Raw genomic sequence first — 16,516 nt, 5'->3', positions numbered from 1 at the left:
CCGTGCACATAAGAGTAGCAAAGAACGGAGATCAGCGCAGCTTGCTTGTGCTTGGGGGCGTAGCTCAGTTGGTAGAGCGTTCGCTTTGCATGTGAAAGGTCCCGGGTTCAAGCCCCGGCGCCTCCATGTTTTGTGGTCAGTGCGTGGTAAGTGTTGGTCGCGGCGAGCCTAAAGGCACGCAAGATGTTGCAAAGCCAGCGTCACAGACTCGTATACTGACGTAAGGAGAGCAAGACGTAAATGTGAGGACCGGCTGTTGTCGAGGTGTCATCGAGTGCAAATCTGCCTTAGGTATAACGGCCTAACCTCAATGAAGTCTAGAGAGTGGACAACACGTTCGTCTACCTCAGAGCGTTGGCCGAACGCTATTTTCGACGTCGTGCGTGCCACTTTGATTTTGGCCAACTACGATTCGATACAGAATGCAGGAAACCTGAAAGACACCCTCACGGACACATTGAGAGTAGTGTTTGTCAGCGGAATAATGGGAGTGCAAGGGTCTGTGTCATTGATATGGCTGTATGTAGCGCAGTTCGTCAGCAGGGGGCGTAGCTCAGATGGTAGAGCGCTCGCTTAGCATGCGAGAGGTACTGGGATCGATACCCAGCGCCTCCAGAATTTTTAACACACCAACATGCGCACACTGCCATGCAAGTGGAATAATACACAGCCAGAAAATGTGTCAAGGCAGATACGAGCCAACGATTAGCAGCCACAATTGGCAAGCGTGCTGTAATGCGCACGAAGCACCCTCCTCCCACCACTACACTTAATTTAGAAACAGTACAAGTGTTCCCATAAGATTCTCAAACCTATGTCGCAAAGATCAGCCTTGCGCCGAATTCACAAAAATCCCACTGCACATTCCAATTCTTGACGTGCAGTCGGCTGCTACTGGTGTTGCTAGTTGTGACTGCTGATGACAGATGCCGTAGCAATCAATTCATGGAGTGAGTTGTATGTTTTGCGATACTCTGTCTCTGACAAGCAAGCAGAGGTGACATAGGCGCGAACACAGGAAGCTTGCAGCCCCTCGCTGCCTGCAGACACCGAACAGCCACAGTAGGAGGGCGGCCTAAGTCGTAGGCAAAATGTGCTCATTCGCTTGTGTGCGACGTCAAGCTCTAAATAAGGCTGTCACTAGCGTGAGCGTTGCGTGAGCGTCGTGTAAAGTCGAAAAGTCGTCTGCGTGGGTGAGTGCCATGTTTGGGGAGCGTTTCGTAGTTTGCGCAGTGCAATGGAGACGCGGAAAGTTGTTGTGGCCCAGTCTTTTGCAGTTGGACGACAAGAGTGGTACACAGTAGTAAAGTGCGAAGCAGTGAGTTGGCATGAACAGTCGAGTGCACAATGGGTCTTCAGATGTGCTTGTTACCTCAGGTGCTGTGTGATTGTCGACATGGAGTGAAAACGGAGCAACTTGTGACTGTCCCTTCAATTTAAGACGTTAAAAACGGACGGAATTTGCAGTCGTAATACCAGAGCATCGAAACTACTTGGAACTCTTGCGTATGTGAACGTGTCCGCGCCTTTGTACTCTGGTCCCTTCACCCCTGCAAACCAACCAACCATCGCGTCCGTGCACATAAGAGTAGCAAAGAACGGAGATCAGCGCAGCTTGCTTGTGCTTGGGGGCGTAGCTCAGTTGGTAGAGCGTTCGCTTTGCATGTGAAAGGTCCCGGGTTCAAGCCCCGGCGCCTCCATGTTTTGTGGTCAGTGCGTGGTAAGTGTTGGTCGCGGCGAGCCTAAAGGCACGCAAGATGTTGCAAAGCCAGCGTCACAGACTCGTATACTGACGTAAGGAGAGCAAGACGTAAATGTGAGGACCGGCTGTTGTCGAGGTGTCATCGAGTGCAAATCTGCCTTAGGTATAACGGCCTAACCTCAATGAAGTCTAGAGAGTGGACAACACGTTCGTCTACCTCAGAGCGTTGGCCGAACGCTATTTTCGACGTCGTGCGTGCCACTTTGATTTTGGCCAACTACGATTCGATACAGAATGCAGGAAACCTGAAAGACACCCTCACGGACACATTGAGAGTAGTGTTTGTCAGCGGAATAATGGGAGTGCAAGGGTCTGTGTCATTGATATGGCTGTATGTAGCGCAGTTCGTCAGCAGGGGGCGTAGCTCAGATGGTAGAGCGCTCGCTTAGCATGCGAGAGGTACTGGGATCGATACCCAGCGCCTCCAGAATTTTTAACACACCAACATGCGCACACTGCCATGCAAGTGGAATAATACACAGCCAGAAAATGTGTCAAGGCAGATACGAGCCAACGATTAGCAGCCACAATTGGCAAGCGTGCTGTAATGCGCACGAAGCACCCTCCTCCCACCACTACACTTAATTTAGAAACAGTACAAGTGTTCCCATAAGATTCTCAAACCTATGTCGCAAAGATCAGCCTTGCGCCGAATTCACAAAAATCCCACTGCACATTCCAATTCTTGACGTGCAGTCGGCTGCTACTGGTGTTGCTAGTTGTGACTGCTGATGACAGATGCCGTAGCAATCAATTCATGGAGTGAGTTGTATGTTTTGCGATACTCTGTCTCTGACAAGCAAGCAGAGGTGACATAGGCGCGAACACAGGAAGCTTGCAGCCCCTCGCTGCCTGCAGACACCGAACAGCCACAGTAGGAGGGCGGCCTAAGTCGTAGGCGAAATGTGCTCATTCGCTTGTGTGCGACGTCAAGCTCTAAATAAGGCTGTCACTAGCGTGAGCGTTGCGTGAGCGTCGTGTAAAGTCGGAAAAGTCGTCTGCGTGGGTGAGTGCCATGTTTGGGGAGCGTTTCGTAGTTTGCGCAGTGCAATGGAGACGCGGAAAGTTGTTGTGGCCCAGTCTTTTGCAGTTGGACGACAAGAGTGGTACACAGTAGTAAAGTGCGAAGCAGTGAGTTGGCATGAACAGTCGAGTGCACAATGGGTCTTCAGATGTGCTTGTTACCTCAGGTGCTGTGTGATTGTCGACATGGAGTGAAAACGGAGCAACTTGTGACTGTCCCTTCAATTTAAGACGTTAAAAACGGACGGAATTTGCAGTCGTAATACCAGAGCATCGAAACTACTTGGAACTCTTGCGTATGTGAACGTGTCCGCGCCTTTGTACTCTGGTCCCTTCACCCCTGCAAACCAACCAACCATCGCGTCCGTGCACATAAGAGTAGCAAAGAACGGAGATCAGCGCAGCTTGCTTGTGCTTGGGGGCGTAGCTCAGTTGGTAGAGCGTTCGCTTTGCATGTGAAAGGTCCCGGGTTCAAGCCCCGGCGCCTCCATGTTTTGTGGTCAGTGCGTGGTAAGTGTTGGTCGCGGCGAGCCTAAAGGCACGCAAGATGTTGCAAAGCCAGCGTCACAGACTCGTATACTGACGTAAGGAGAGCAAGACGTAAATGTGAGGACCGGCTGTTGTCGAGGTGTCATCGAGTGCAAATCTGCCTTAGGTATAACGGCCTAACCTCAATGAAGTCTAGAGAGTGGACAACACGTTCGTCTACCTCAGAGCGTTGGCCGAACGCTATTTTCGACGTCGTGCGTGCCACTTTGATTTTGGCCAACTACGATTCGATACAGAATGCAGGAAACCTGAAAGACACCCTCACGGACACATTGAGAGTAGTGTTTGTCAGCGGAATAATGGGAGTGCAAGGGTCTGTGTCATTGATATGGCTGTATGTAGCGCAGTTCGTCAGCAGGGGGCGTAGCTCAGATGGTAGAGCGCTCGCTTAGCATGCGAGAGGTACTGGGATCGATACCCAGCGCCTCCAGAATTTTTAACACACCAACATGCGCACACTGCCATGCAAGTGGAATAATACACAGCCAGAAAATGTGTCAAGGCAGATACGAGCCAACGATTAGCAGCCACAATTGGCAAGCGTGCTGTAATGCGCACGAAGCACCCTCCTCCCACCACTACACTTAATTTAGAAACAGTACAAGTGTTCCCATAAGATTCTCAAACCTATGTCGCAAAGATCAGCCTTGCGCCGAATTCACAAAAATCCCACTGCACATTCCAATTCTTGACGTGCAGTCGGCTGCTACTGGTGTTGCTAGTTGTGACTGCTGATGACAGATGCCGTAGCAATCAATTCATGGAGTGAGTTGTATGTTTTGCGATACTCTGTCTCTGACAAGCAAGCAGAGGTGACATAGGCGCGAACACAGGAAGCTTGCAGCCCCTCGCTGCCTGCAGACACCGAACAGCCACAGTAGGAGGGCGGCCTAAGTCGTAGGCGAAATGTGCTCATTCGCTTGTGTGCGACGTCAAGCTCTAAATAAGGCTGTCACTAGCGTGAGCGTTGCGTGAGCGTCGTGTAAAGTCGGAAAAGTCGTCTGCGTGGGTGAGTGCCATGTTTGGGGAGCGTTTCGTAGTTTGCGCAGTGCAATGGAGACGCGGAAAGTTGTTGTGGCCCAGTCTTTTGCAGTTGGACGACAAGAGTGGTACACAGTAGTAAAGTGCGAAGCAGTGAGTTGGCATGAACAGTCGAGTGCACAATGGGTCTTCAGATGTGCTTGTTACCTCAGGTGCTGTGTGATTGTCGACATGGAGTGAAAACGGAGCAACTTGTGACTGTCCCTTCAATTTAAGACGTTAAAAACGGACGGAATTTGCAGTCGTAATACCAGAGCATCGAAACTACTTGGAACTCTTGCGTATGTGAACGTGTCCGCGCCTTTGTACTCTGGTCCCTTCACCCCTGCAAACCAACCAACCATCGCGTCCGTGCACATAAGAGTAGCAAAGAACGGAGATCAGCGCAGCTTGCTTGTGCTTGGGGGCGTAGCTCAGTTGGTAGAGCGTTCGCTTTGCATGTGAAAGGTCCCGGGTTCAAGCCCCGGCGCCTCCATGTTTTGTGGTCAGTGCGTGGTAAGTGTTGGTCGCGGCGAGCCTAAAGGCACGCAAGATGTTGCAAAGCCAGCGTCACAGACTCGTATACTGACGTAAGGAGAGCAAGACGTAAATGTGAGGACCGGCTGTTGTCGAGGTGTCATCGAGTGCAAATCTGCCTTAGGTATAACGGCCTAACCTCAATGAAGTCTAGAGAGTGGACAACACGTTCGTCTACCTCAGAGCGTTGGCCGAACGCTATTTTCGACGTCGTGCGTGCCACTTTGATTTTGGCCAACTACGATTCGATACAGAATGCAGGAAACCTGAAAGACACCCTCACGGACACATTGAGAGTAGTGTTTGTCAGCGGAATAATGGGAGTGCAAGGGTCTGTGTCATTGATATGGCTGTATGTAGCGCAGTTCGTCAGCAGGGGGCGTAGCTCAGATGGTAGAGCGCTCGCTTAGCATGCGAGAGGTACTGGGATCGATACCCAGCGCCTCCAGAATTTTTAACACACCAACATGCGCACACTGCCATGCAAGTGGAATAATACACAGCCAGAAAATGTGTCAAGGCAGATACGAGCCAACGATTAGCAGCCACAATTGGCAAGCGTGCTGTAATGCGCACGAAGCACCCTCCTCCCACCACTACACTTAATTTAGAAACAGTACAAGTGTTCCCATAAGATTCTCAAACCTATGTCGCAAAGATCAGCCTTGCGCCGAATTCACAAAAATCCCACTGCACATTCCAATTCTTGACGTGCAGTCGGCTGCTACTGGTGTTGCTAGTTGTGACTGCTGATGACAGATGCCGTAGCAATCAATTCATGGAGTGAGTTGTATGTTTTGCGATACTCTGTCTCTGACAAGCAAGCAGAGGTGACATAGGCGCGAACACAGGAAGCTTGCAGCCCCTCGCTGCCTGCAGACACCGAACAGCCACAGTAGGAGGGCGGCCTAAGTCGTAGGCAAAATGTGCTCATTCGCTTGTGTGCGACGTCAAGCTCTAAATAAGGCTGTCACTAGCGTGAGCGTTGCGTGAGCGTCGTGTAAAGTCGAAAAGTCGTCTGCGTGGGTGAGTGCCATGTTTGGGGAGCGTTTCGTAGTTTGCGCAGTGCAATGGAGACGCGGAAAGTTGTTGTGGCCCAGTCTTTTGCAGTTGGACGACAAGAGTGGTACACAGTAGTAAAGTGCGAAGCAGTGAGTTGGCATGAACAGTCGAGTGCACAATGGGTCTTCAGATGTGCTTGTTACCTCAGGTGCTGTGTGATTGTCGACATGGAGTGAAAACGGAGCAACTTGTGACTGTCCCTTCAATTTAAGACGTTAAAAACGGACGGAATTTGCAGTCGTAATACCAGAGCATCGAAACTACTTGGAACTCTTGCGTATGTGAACGTGTCCGCGCCTTTGTACTCTGGTCCCTTCACCCCTGCAAACCAACCAACCATCGCGTCCGTGCACATAAGAGTAGCAAAGAACGGAGATCAGCGCAGCTTGCTTGTGCTTGGGGGCGTAGCTCAGTTGGTAGAGCGTTCGCTTTGCATGTGAAAGGTCCCGGGTTCAAGCCCCGGCGCCTCCATGTTTTGTGGTCAGTGCGTGGTAAGTGTTGGTCGCGGCGAGCCTAAAGGCACGCAAGATGTTGCAAAGCCAGCGTCACAGACTCGTATACTGACGTAAGGAGAGCAAGACGTAAATGTGAGGACCGGCTGTTGTCGAGGTGTCATCGAGTGCAAATCTGCCTTAGGTATAACGGCCTAACCTCAATGAAGTCTAGAGAGTGGACAACACGTTCGTCTACCTCAGAGCGTTGGCCGAACGCTATTTTCGACGTCGTGCGTGCCACTTTGATTTTGGCCAACTACGATTCGATACAGAATGCAGGAAACCTGAAAGACACCCTCACGGACACATTGAGAGTAGTGTTTGTCAGCGGAATAATGGGAGTGCAAGGGTCTGTGTCATTGATATGGCTGTATGTAGCGCAGTTCGTCAGCAGGGGGCGTAGCTCAGATGGTAGAGCGCTCGCTTAGCATGCGAGAGGTACTGGGATCGATACCCAGCGCCTCCAGAATTTTTAACACACCAACATGCGCACACTGCCATGCAAGTGGAATAATACACAGCCAGAAAATGTGTCAAGGCAGATACGAGCCAACGATTAGCAGCCACAATTGGCAAGCGTGCTGTAATGCGCACGAAGCACCCTCCTCCCACCACTACACTTAATTTAGAAACAGTACAAGTGTTCCCATAAGATTCTCAAACCTATGTCGCAAAGATCAGCCTTGCGCCGAATTCACAAAAATCCCACTGCACATTCCAATTCTTGACGTGCAGTCGGCTGCTACTGGTGTTGCTAGTTGTGACTGCTGATGACAGATGCCGTAGCAATCAATTCATGGAGTGAGTTGTATGTTTTGCGATACTCTGTCTCTGACAAGCAAGCAGAGGTGACATAGGCGCGAACACAGGAAGCTTGCAGCCCCTCGCTGCCTGCAGACACCGAACAGCCACAGTAGGAGGGCGGCCTAAGTCGTAGGCAAAATGTGCTCATTCGCTTGTGTGCGACGTCAAGCTCTAAATAAGGCTGTCACTAGCGTGAGCGTTGCGTGAGCGTCGTGTAAAGTCGAAAAGTCGTCTGCGTGGGTGAGTGCCATGTTTGGGGAGCGTTTCGTAGTTTGCGCAGTGCAATGGAGACGCGGAAAGTTGTTGTGGCCCAGTCTTTTGCAGTTGGACGACAAGAGTGGTACACAGTAGTAAAGTGCGAAGCAGTGAGTTGGCATGAACAGTCGAGTGCACAATGGGTCTTCAGATGTGCTTGTTACCTCAGGTGCTGTGTGATTGTCGACATGGAGTGAAAACGGAGCAACTTGTGACTGTCCCTTCAATTTAAGACGTTAAAAACGGACGGAATTTGCAGTCGTAATACCAGAGCATCGAAACTACTTGGAACTCTTGCGTATGTGAACGTGTCCGCGCCTTTGTACTCTGGTCCCTTCACCCCTGCAAACCAACCAACCATCGCGTCCGTGCACATAAGAGTAGCAAAGAACGGAGATCAGCGCAGCTTGCTTGTGCTTGGGGGCGTAGCTCAGTTGGTAGAGCGTTCGCTTTGCATGTGAAAGGTCCCGGGTTCAAGCCCCGGCGCCTCCATGTTTTGTGGTCAGTGCGTGGTAAGTGTTGGTCGCGGCGAGCCTAAAGGCACGCAAGATGTTGCAAAGCCAGCGTCACAGACTCGTATACTGACGTAAGGAGAGCAAGACGTAAATGTGAGGACCGGCTGTTGTCGAGGTGTCATCGAGTGCAAATCTGCCTTAGGTATAACGGCCTAACCTCAATGAAGTCTAGAGAGTGGACAACACGTTCGTCTACCTCAGAGCGTTGGCCGAACGCTATTTTCGACGTCGTGCGTGCCACTTTGATTTTGGCCAACTACGATTCGATACAGAATGCAGGAAACCTGAAAGACACCCTCACGGACACATTGAGAGTAGTGTTTGTCAGCGGAATAATGGGAGTGCAAGGGTCTGTGTCATTGATATGGCTGTATGTAGCGCAGTTCGTCAGCAGGGGGCGTAGCTCAGATGGTAGAGCGCTCGCTTAGCATGCGAGAGGTACTGGGATCGATACCCAGCGCCTCCAGAATTTTTAACACACCAACATGCGCACACTGCCATGCAAGTGGAATAATACACAGCCAGAAAATGTGTCAAGGCAGATACGAGCCAACGATTAGCAGCCACAATTGGCAAGCGTGCTGTAATGCGCACGAAGCACCCTCCTCCCACCACTACACTTAATTTAGAAACAGTACAAGTGTTCCCATAAGATTCTCAAACCTATGTCGCAAAGATCAGCCTTGCGCCGAATTCACAAAAATCCCACTGCACATTCCAATTCTTGACGTGCAGTCGGCTGCTACTGGTGTTGCTAGTTGTGACTGCTGATGACAGATGCCGTAGCAATCAATTCATGGAGTGAGTTGTATGTTTTGCGATACTCTGTCTCTGACAAGCAAGCAGAGGTGACATAGGCGCGAACACAGGAAGCTTGCAGCCCCTCGCTGCCTGCAGACACCGAACAGCCACAGTAGGAGGGCGGCCTAAGTCGTAGGCAAAATGTGCTCATTCGCTTGTGTGCGACGTCAAGCTCTAAATAAGGCTGTCACTAGCGTGAGCGTTGCGTGAGCGTCGTGTAAAGTCGAAAAGTCGTCTGCGTGGGTGAGTGCCATGTTTGGGGAGCGTTTCGTAGTTTGCGCAGTGCAATGGAGACGCGGAAAGTTGTTGTGGCCCAGTCTTTTGCAGTTGGACGACAAGAGTGGTACACAGTAGTAAAGTGCGAAGCAGTGAGTTGGCATGAACAGTCGAGTGCACAATGGGTCTTCAGATGTGCTTGTTACCTCAGGTGCTGTGTGATTGTCGACATGGAGTGAAAACGGAGCAACTTGTGACTGTCCCTTCAATTTAAGACGTTAAAAACGGACGGAATTTGCAGTCGTAATACCAGAGCATCGAAACTACTTGGAACTCTTGCGTATGTGAACGTGTCCGCGCCTTTGTACTCTGGTCCCTTCACCCCTGCAAACCAACCAACCATCGCGTCCGTGCACATAAGAGTAGCAAAGAACGGAGATCAGCGCAGCTTGCTTGTGCTTGGGGGCGTAGCTCAGTTGGTAGAGCGTTCGCTTTGCATGTGAAAGGTCCCGGGTTCAAGCCCCGGCGCCTCCATGTTTTGTGGTCAGTGCGTGGTAAGTGTTGGTCGCGGCGAGCCTAAAGGCACGCAAGATGTTGCAAAGCCAGCGTCACAGACTCGTATACTGACGTAAGGAGAGCAAGACGTAAATGTGAGGACCGGCTGTTGTCGAGGTGTCATCGAGTGCAAATCTGCCTTAGGTATAACGGCCTAACCTCAATGAAGTCTAGAGAGTGGACAACACGTTCGTCTACCTCAGAGCGTTGGCCGAACGCTATTTTCGACGTCGTGCGTGCCACTTTGATTTTGGCCAACTACGATTCGATACAGAATGCAGGAAACCTGAAAGACACCCTCACGGACACATTGAGAGTAGTGTTTGTCAGCGGAATAATGGGAGTGCAAGGGTCTGTGTCATTGATATGGCTGTATGTAGCGCAGTTCGTCAGCAGGGGGCGTAGCTCAGATGGTAGAGCGCTCGCTTAGCATGCGAGAGGTACTGGGATCGATACCCAGCGCCTCCAGAATTTTTAACACACCAACATGCGCACACTGCCATGCAAGTGGAATAATACACAGCCAGAAAATGTGTCAAGGCAGATACGAGCCAACGATTAGCAGCCACAATTGGCAAGCGTGCTGTAATGCGCACGAAGCACCCTCCTCCCACCACTACACTTAATTTAGAAACAGTACAAGTGTTCCCATAAGATTCTCAAACCTATGTCGCAAAGATCAGCCTTGCGCCGAATTCACAAAAATCCCACTGCACATTCCAATTCTTGACGTGCAGTCGGCTGCTACTGGTGTTGCTAGTTGTGACTGCTGATGACAGATGCCGTAGCAATCAATTCATGGAGTGAGTTGTATGTTTTGCGATACTCTGTCTCTGACAAGCAAGCAGAGGTGACATAGGCGCGAACACAGGAAGCTTGCAGCCCCTCGCTGCCTGCAGACACCGAACAGCCACAGTAGGAGGGCGGCCTAAGTCGTAGGCAAAATGTGCTCATTCGCTTGTGTGCGACGTCAAGCTCTAAATAAGGCTGTCACTAGCGTGAGCGTTGCGTGAGCGTCGTGTAAAGTCGAAAAGTCGTCTGCGTGGGTGAGTGCCATGTTTGGGGAGCGTTTCGTAGTTTGCGCAGTGCAATGGAGACGCGGAAAGTTGTTGTGGCCCAGTCTTTTGCAGTTGGACGACAAGAGTGGTACACAGTAGTAAAGTGCGAAGCAGTGAGTTGGCATGAACAGTCGAGTGCACAATGGGTCTTCAGATGTGCTTGTTACCTCAGGTGCTGTGTGATTGTCGACATGGAGTGAAAACGGAGCAACTTGTGACTGTCCCTTCAATTTAAGACGTTAAAAACGGACGGAATTTGCAGTCGTAATACCAGAGCATCGAAACTACTTGGAACTCTTGCGTATGTGAACGTGTCCGCGCCTTTGTACTCTGGTCCCTTCACCCCTGCAAACCAACCAACCATCGCGTCCGTGCACATAAGAGTAGCAAAGAACGGAGATCAGCGCAGCTTGCTTGTGCTTGGGGGCGTAGCTCAGTTGGTAGAGCGTTCGCTTTGCATGTGAAAGGTCCCGGGTTCAAGCCCCGGCGCCTCCATGTTTTGTGGTCAGTGCGTGGTAAGTGTTGGTCGCGGCGAGCCTAAAGGCACGCAAGATGTTGCAAAGCCAGCGTCACAGACTCGTATACTGACGTAAGGAGAGCAAGACGTAATGTGAGGACCGGCTGTTGTCGAGGTGTCATCGAGTGCAAATCTGCCTTAGGTATAACGGCCTAACCTCAATGAAGTCTAGAGAGTGGACAACACGTTCGTCTACCTCAGAGCGTTGGCCGAACGCTATTTTCGACGTCGTGCGTGCCACTTTGATTTTGGCCAACTACGATTCGATACAGAATGCAGGAAACCTGAAAGACACCCTCACGGACACATTGAGAGTAGTGTTTGTCAGCGGAATAATGGGAGTGCAAGGGTCTGTGTCATTGATATGGCTGTATGTAGCGCAGTTCGTCAGCAGGGGGCGTAGCTCAGATGGTAGAGCGCTCGCTTAGCATGCGAGAGGTACTGGGATCGATACCCAGCGCCTCCAGAATTTTTAACACACCAACATGCGCACACTGCCATGCAAGTGGAATAATACACAGCCAGAAAATGTGTCAAGGCAGATACGAGCCAACGATTAGCAGCCACAATTGGCAAGCGTGCTGTAATGCGCACGAAGCACCCTCCTCCCACCACTACACTTAATTTAGAAACAGTACAAGTGTTCCCATAAGATTCTCAAACCTATGTCGCAAAGATCAGCCTTGCGCCGAATTCACAAAAATCCCACTGCACATTCCAATTCTTGACGTGCAGTCGGCTGCTACTGGTGTTGCTAGTTGTGACTGCTGATGACAGATGCCGTAGCAATCAATTCATGGAGTGAGTTGTATGTTTTGCGATACTCTGTCTCTGACAAGCAAGCAGAGGTGACATAGGCGCGAACACAGGAAGCTTGCAGCCCCTCGCTGCCTGCAGACACCGAACAGCCACAGTAGGAGGGCGGCCTAAGTCGTAGGCAAAATGTGCTCATTCGCTTGTGTGCGACGTCAAGCTCTAAATAAGGCTGTCACTAGCGTGAGCGTTGCGTGAGCGTCGTGTAAAGTCGAAAAGTCGTCTGCGTGGGTGAGTGCCATGTTTGGGGAGCGTTTCGTAGTTTGCGCAGTGCAATGGAGACGCGGAAAGTTGTTGTGGCCCAGTCTTTTGCAGTTGGACGACAAGAGTGGTACACAGTAGTAAAGTGCGAAGCAGTGAGTTGGCATGAACAGTCGAGTGCACAATGGGTCTTCAGATGTGCTTGTTACCTCAGGTGCTGTGTGATTGTCGACATGGAGTGAAAACGGAGCAACTTGTGACTGTCCCTTCAATTAAGACGTTAAAAACGGACGGAATTTGCAGTCGTAATACCAGAGCATCGAAACTACTTGGAACTCTTGCGTATGTGAACGTGTCCGCGCCTTTGTACTCTGGTCCCTTCACCCCTGCAAACCAACCAACCATCGCGTCCGTGCACATAAGAGTAGCAAAGAACGGAGATCAGCGCAGCTTGCTTGTGCTTGGGGGCGTAGCTAAGTTGGTAGAGCGTTCGCTTTGCATGTGAAAGGTCCCGGGTTCAAGCCCCGGCGCCTCCATGTTTTGTGGTCAGTGCGTGGTAAGTGTTGGTCGCGGCGAGCCTAAAGGCACGCAAGATGTTGCAAAGCCAGCGTCACAGACTCGTATACTGACGTAAGGAGAGCAAGACGTAAATGTGAGGACCGGCTGTTGTCGAGGTGTCATCGAGTGCAAATCTGCCTTAGGTATAACGGCCTAACCTCAATGAAGTCTAGAGAGTGGACAACACGTTCGTCTACCTCAGAGCGTTGGCCGAACGCTATTTTCGACGTCGTGCGTGCCACTTTGATTTTGGCCAACTACGATTCGATACAGAATGCAGGAAACCTGAAAGACACCCTCACGGACACATTGAGAGTAGTGTTTGTCAGCGGAATAATGGGAGTGCAAGGGTCTGTGTCATTGATATGGCTGTATGTAGCGCAGTTCGTCAGCAGGGGGCGTAGCTCAGATGGTAGAGCGCTCGCTTAGCATGCGAGAGGTACTGGGATCGATACCCAGCGCCTCCAGAATTTTTAACACACCAACATGCGCACACTGCCATGCAAGTGGAATAATACACAGCCAGAAAATGTGTCAAGGCAGATACGAGCCAACGATTAGCAGCCACAATTGGCAAGCGTGCTGTAATGCGCACGAAGCACCCTCCTCCCACCACTACACTTAATTTAGAAACAGTACAAGTGTTCCCATAAGATTCTCAAACCTATGTCGCAAAGATCAGCCTTGCGCCGAATTCACAAAAATCCCACTGCACATTCCAATTCTTGACGTGCAGTCGGCTGCTACTGGTGTTGCTAGTTGTGACTGCTGATGACAGATGCCGTAGCAATCAATTCATGGAGTGAGTTGTATGTTTTGCGATACTCTGTCTCTGACAAGCAAGCAGAGGTGACATAGGCGCGAACACAGGAAGCTTGCAGCCCCTCGCTGCCTGCAGACACCGAACAGCCACAGTAGGAGGGCGGCCTAAGTCGTAGGCAAAATGTGCTCATTCGCTTGTGTGCGACGTCAAGCTCTAAATAAGGCTGTCACTAGCGTGAGCGTTGCGTGAGCGTCGTGTAAAGTCGAAAAGTCGTCTGCGTGGGTGAGTGCCATGTTTGGGGAGCGTTTCGTAGTTTGCGCAGTGCAATGGAGACGCGGAAAGTTGTTGTGGCCCAGTCTTTTGCAGTTGGACGACAAGAGTGGTACACAGTAGTAAAGTGCGAAGCAGTGAGTTGGCATGAACAGTCGAGTGCACAATGGGTCTTCAGATGTGCTTGTTACCTCAGGTGCTGTGTGATTGTCGACATGGAGTGAAAACGGAGCAACTTGTGACTGTCCCTTCAATTTAAGACGTTAAAAACGGACGGAATTTGCAGTCGTAATACCAGAGCATCGAAACTACTTGGAACTCTTGCGTATGTGAACGTGTCCGCGCCTTTGTACTCTGGTCCCTTCACCCCTGCAAACCAACCAACCATCGCGTCCGTGCACATAAGAGTAGCAAAGAACGGAGATCAGCGCAGCTTGCTTGTGCTTGGGGGCGTAGCTCAGTTGGTAGAGCGTTCGCTTTGCATGTGAAAGGTCCCGGGTTCAAGCCCCGGCGCCTCCATGTTTTGTGGTCAGTGCGTGGTAAGTGTTGGTCGCGGCGAGCCTAAAGGCACGCAAGATGTTGCAAAGCCAGCGTCACAGACTCGTATACTGACGTAAGGAGAGCAAGACGTAAATGTGAGGACCGGCTGTTGTCGAGGTGTCATCGAGTGCAAATCTGCCTTAGGTATAACGGCCTAACCTCAATGAAGTCTAGAGAGTGGACAACACGTTCGTCTACCTCAGAGCGTTGGCCGAACGCTATTTTCGACGTCGTGCGTGCCACTTTGATTTGGCCAACTACGATTCGATACAGAATGCAGGAAACCTGAAAGACACCCTCACGGACACATTGAGAGTAGTGTTTGTCAGCGGAATAATGGGAGTGCAAGGGTCTGTGTCATTGATATGGCTGTATGTAGCGCAGTTCGTCAGCAGGGGGCGTAGCTCAGATGGTAGAGCGCTCGCTTAGCATGCGAGAGGTACTGGGATCGATACCCAGCGCCTCCAGAATTTTTAACACACCAACATGCGCACACTGCCATGCAAGTGGAATAATACACAGCCAGAAAATGTGTCAAGGCAGATACGAGCCAACGATTAGCAGCCACAATTGGCAAGCGTGCTGTAATGCGCACGAAGCACCCTCCTCCCACCACTACACTTAATTTAGAAACAGTACAAGTGTTCCCATAAGATTCTCAAACCTATGTCGCAAAGATCAGCCTTGCGCCGAATTCACAAAAATCCCACTGCACATTCCAATTCTTGACGTGCAGTCGGCTGCTACTGGTGTTGCTAGTTGTGACTGCTGATGACAGATGCCGTAGCAATCAATTCATGGAGTGAGTTGTATGTTTTGCGATACTCTGTCTCTGACAAGCAAGCAGAGGTGACATAGGCGCGAACACAGGAAGCTTGCAGCCCCTCGCTGCCTGCAGACACCGAACAGCCACAGTAGGAGGGCGGCCTAAGTCGTAGGCAAAATGTGCTCATTCGCTTGTGTGCGACGTCAAGCTCTAAATAAGGCTGTCACTAGCGTGAGCGTTGCGTGAGCGTCGTGTAAAGTCGAAAAGTCGTCTGCGTGGGTGAGTGCCATGTTTGGGGAGCGTTTCGTAGTTTGCGCAGTGCAATGGAGACGCGGAAAGTTGTTGTGGCCCAGTCTTTTGCAGTTGGACGACAAGAGTGGTACACAGTAGTAAAGTGCGAAGCAGTGAGTTGGCATGAACAGTCGAGTGCACAATGGGTCTTCAGATGTGCTTGTTACCTCAGGTGCTGTGTGATTGTCGACATGGAGTGAAAACGGAGCAACTTGTGACTGTCCCTTCAATTTAAGACGTTAAAAACGGACGGAATTTGCAGTCGTAATACCAGAGCATCGAAACTACTTGGAACTCTTGCGTATGTGAACGTGTCCGCGCCTTTGTACTCTGGTCCCTTCACCCCTGCAAACCAACCAACCATCGCGTCCGTGCACATAAGAGTAGCAAAGAACGGAGATCAGCGCAGCTTGCTTGTGCTTGGGGGCGTAGCTAAGTTGTTAGAGCGTTCGCTTTGCATGTGAAAGGTCCCGGGTTCAAGCCCCGGCGCCTCCATGTTTTGTGGTCAGTGCGTGGTAAGTGTTGGTCGCGGCGAGCCTAAAGGCACGCAAGATGTTGCAAAGCCAGCGTCACAGACTCGTATACTGACGTAAGGAGAGCAAGACGTAAATGTGAGGACCGGCTGTTGTCGAGGTGTCATCGAGTGCAAATCTGCCTTAGGTATAACGGCCTAACCTCAATGAAGTCTAGAGAGTGGACAACACGTTCGTCTACCTCAGAGCGTTGGCCGAACGCTATTTTCGACGTCGTGCGTGCCACTTTGATTTTGGCCAACTACGATTCGATACAGAATGCAGGAAACCTGAAAGACACCCTCACGGACACATTGAGAGTAGTGTTTGTCAGCGGAATAATGGGAGTGCAAGGGTCTGTGTCATTGATATGGCTGTATGTAGCGCAGTTCGTCAGCAGGGGGCGTAGCTCAGATGGTAGAGCGCTCGCTTAGCATGCGAGAGGTACTGGGATCGATACCCAGCGCCTCCAGAATTTTTAACACACCAACATGCGCACACTGCCATGCAAGTGGAATAATACACAGCCAGAAAATGTGTCAAGGCAGATACGAGCCAACGATTAGCAGCCACAATTGGCAAGCGTGCTGTAATGCGCACGAAGCACCCTCCTCCCACCACTACACTTAATTTT

At 50.9% G+C, this 16,516-nt stretch overlaps 22 non-coding genes across 22 annotated transcripts; all 22 read left to right on the top strand.

Moving 5' to 3' along the window:
• Window positions 1-53: 53 nt before the first annotated feature.
• Window positions 54-126, top strand: Trnaa-ugc. The gene has a single exon. It is a non-coding gene; the product is annotated as a tRNA-Ala (tRNA).
• Window positions 127-542: 416 nt separating this feature from the next.
• On the top strand, window positions 543-615 carry Trnaa-agc. The gene has a single exon. It is a non-coding gene; the product is annotated as a tRNA-Ala (tRNA).
• Window positions 616-1,627: 1,012 nt separating this feature from the next.
• Trnaa-ugc lies at window positions 1,628-1,700 on the top strand. The gene has a single exon. It is a non-coding gene; the product is annotated as a tRNA-Ala (tRNA).
• A 416-nt stretch (window positions 1,701-2,116) lies between these two features.
• On the top strand, window positions 2,117-2,189 carry Trnaa-agc. Its single transcript has one exon. It is a non-coding gene; the product is annotated as a tRNA-Ala (tRNA).
• A 1,013-nt stretch (window positions 2,190-3,202) lies between these two features.
• Window positions 3,203-3,275, top strand: Trnaa-ugc. Its single transcript has one exon. It is a non-coding gene; the product is annotated as a tRNA-Ala (tRNA).
• A 416-nt stretch (window positions 3,276-3,691) lies between these two features.
• Window positions 3,692-3,764, top strand: Trnaa-agc. Its single transcript has one exon. It is a non-coding gene; the product is annotated as a tRNA-Ala (tRNA).
• Window positions 3,765-4,777: 1,013 nt separating this feature from the next.
• Window positions 4,778-4,850, top strand: Trnaa-ugc. Its single transcript has one exon. It is a non-coding gene; the product is annotated as a tRNA-Ala (tRNA).
• Window positions 4,851-5,266: 416 nt separating this feature from the next.
• Window positions 5,267-5,339, top strand: Trnaa-agc. Its single transcript has one exon. It is a non-coding gene; the product is annotated as a tRNA-Ala (tRNA).
• Window positions 5,340-6,351: 1,012 nt separating this feature from the next.
• Trnaa-ugc lies at window positions 6,352-6,424 on the top strand. Its single transcript has one exon. It is a non-coding gene; the product is annotated as a tRNA-Ala (tRNA).
• A 416-nt stretch (window positions 6,425-6,840) lies between these two features.
• Window positions 6,841-6,913, top strand: Trnaa-agc. The gene has a single exon. It is a non-coding gene; the product is annotated as a tRNA-Ala (tRNA).
• Window positions 6,914-7,925: 1,012 nt separating this feature from the next.
• On the top strand, window positions 7,926-7,998 carry Trnaa-ugc. Its single transcript has one exon. It is a non-coding gene; the product is annotated as a tRNA-Ala (tRNA).
• Window positions 7,999-8,414: 416 nt separating this feature from the next.
• On the top strand, window positions 8,415-8,487 carry Trnaa-agc. The gene has a single exon. It is a non-coding gene; the product is annotated as a tRNA-Ala (tRNA).
• A 1,012-nt stretch (window positions 8,488-9,499) lies between these two features.
• On the top strand, window positions 9,500-9,572 carry Trnaa-ugc. Its single transcript has one exon. It is a non-coding gene; the product is annotated as a tRNA-Ala (tRNA).
• A 416-nt stretch (window positions 9,573-9,988) lies between these two features.
• Trnaa-agc lies at window positions 9,989-10,061 on the top strand. Its single transcript has one exon. It is a non-coding gene; the product is annotated as a tRNA-Ala (tRNA).
• Window positions 10,062-11,073: 1,012 nt separating this feature from the next.
• Trnaa-ugc lies at window positions 11,074-11,146 on the top strand. The gene has a single exon. It is a non-coding gene; the product is annotated as a tRNA-Ala (tRNA).
• Window positions 11,147-11,561: 415 nt separating this feature from the next.
• Trnaa-agc lies at window positions 11,562-11,634 on the top strand. The gene has a single exon. It is a non-coding gene; the product is annotated as a tRNA-Ala (tRNA).
• A 1,011-nt stretch (window positions 11,635-12,645) lies between these two features.
• Window positions 12,646-12,718, top strand: Trnaa-ugc. The gene has a single exon. It is a non-coding gene; the product is annotated as a tRNA-Ala (tRNA).
• Window positions 12,719-13,134: 416 nt separating this feature from the next.
• Window positions 13,135-13,207, top strand: Trnaa-agc. Its single transcript has one exon. It is a non-coding gene; the product is annotated as a tRNA-Ala (tRNA).
• Window positions 13,208-14,219: 1,012 nt separating this feature from the next.
• Window positions 14,220-14,292, top strand: Trnaa-ugc. The gene has a single exon. It is a non-coding gene; the product is annotated as a tRNA-Ala (tRNA).
• Window positions 14,293-14,707: 415 nt separating this feature from the next.
• Window positions 14,708-14,780, top strand: Trnaa-agc. The gene has a single exon. It is a non-coding gene; the product is annotated as a tRNA-Ala (tRNA).
• Window positions 14,781-15,792: 1,012 nt separating this feature from the next.
• On the top strand, window positions 15,793-15,865 carry Trnaa-ugc. Its single transcript has one exon. It is a non-coding gene; the product is annotated as a tRNA-Ala (tRNA).
• Window positions 15,866-16,281: 416 nt separating this feature from the next.
• Window positions 16,282-16,354, top strand: Trnaa-agc. The gene has a single exon. It is a non-coding gene; the product is annotated as a tRNA-Ala (tRNA).
• Window positions 16,355-16,516: the final 162 nt, after the last annotated feature.

Source organism: Schistocerca americana, unplaced genomic scaffold, assembly GCF_021461395.2.
Source record: "Schistocerca americana isolate TAMUIC-IGC-003095 unplaced genomic scaffold, iqSchAmer2.1 HiC_scaffold_555, whole genome shotgun sequence".
NCBI classification, from domain to species: Eukaryota; Metazoa; Arthropoda; class Insecta; order Orthoptera; family Acrididae; genus Schistocerca; species Schistocerca americana.
The sequence above is the reverse complement of the archived record's forward strand: the minus strand, read 5'-3'. Positions and strand labels throughout refer to the sequence as shown.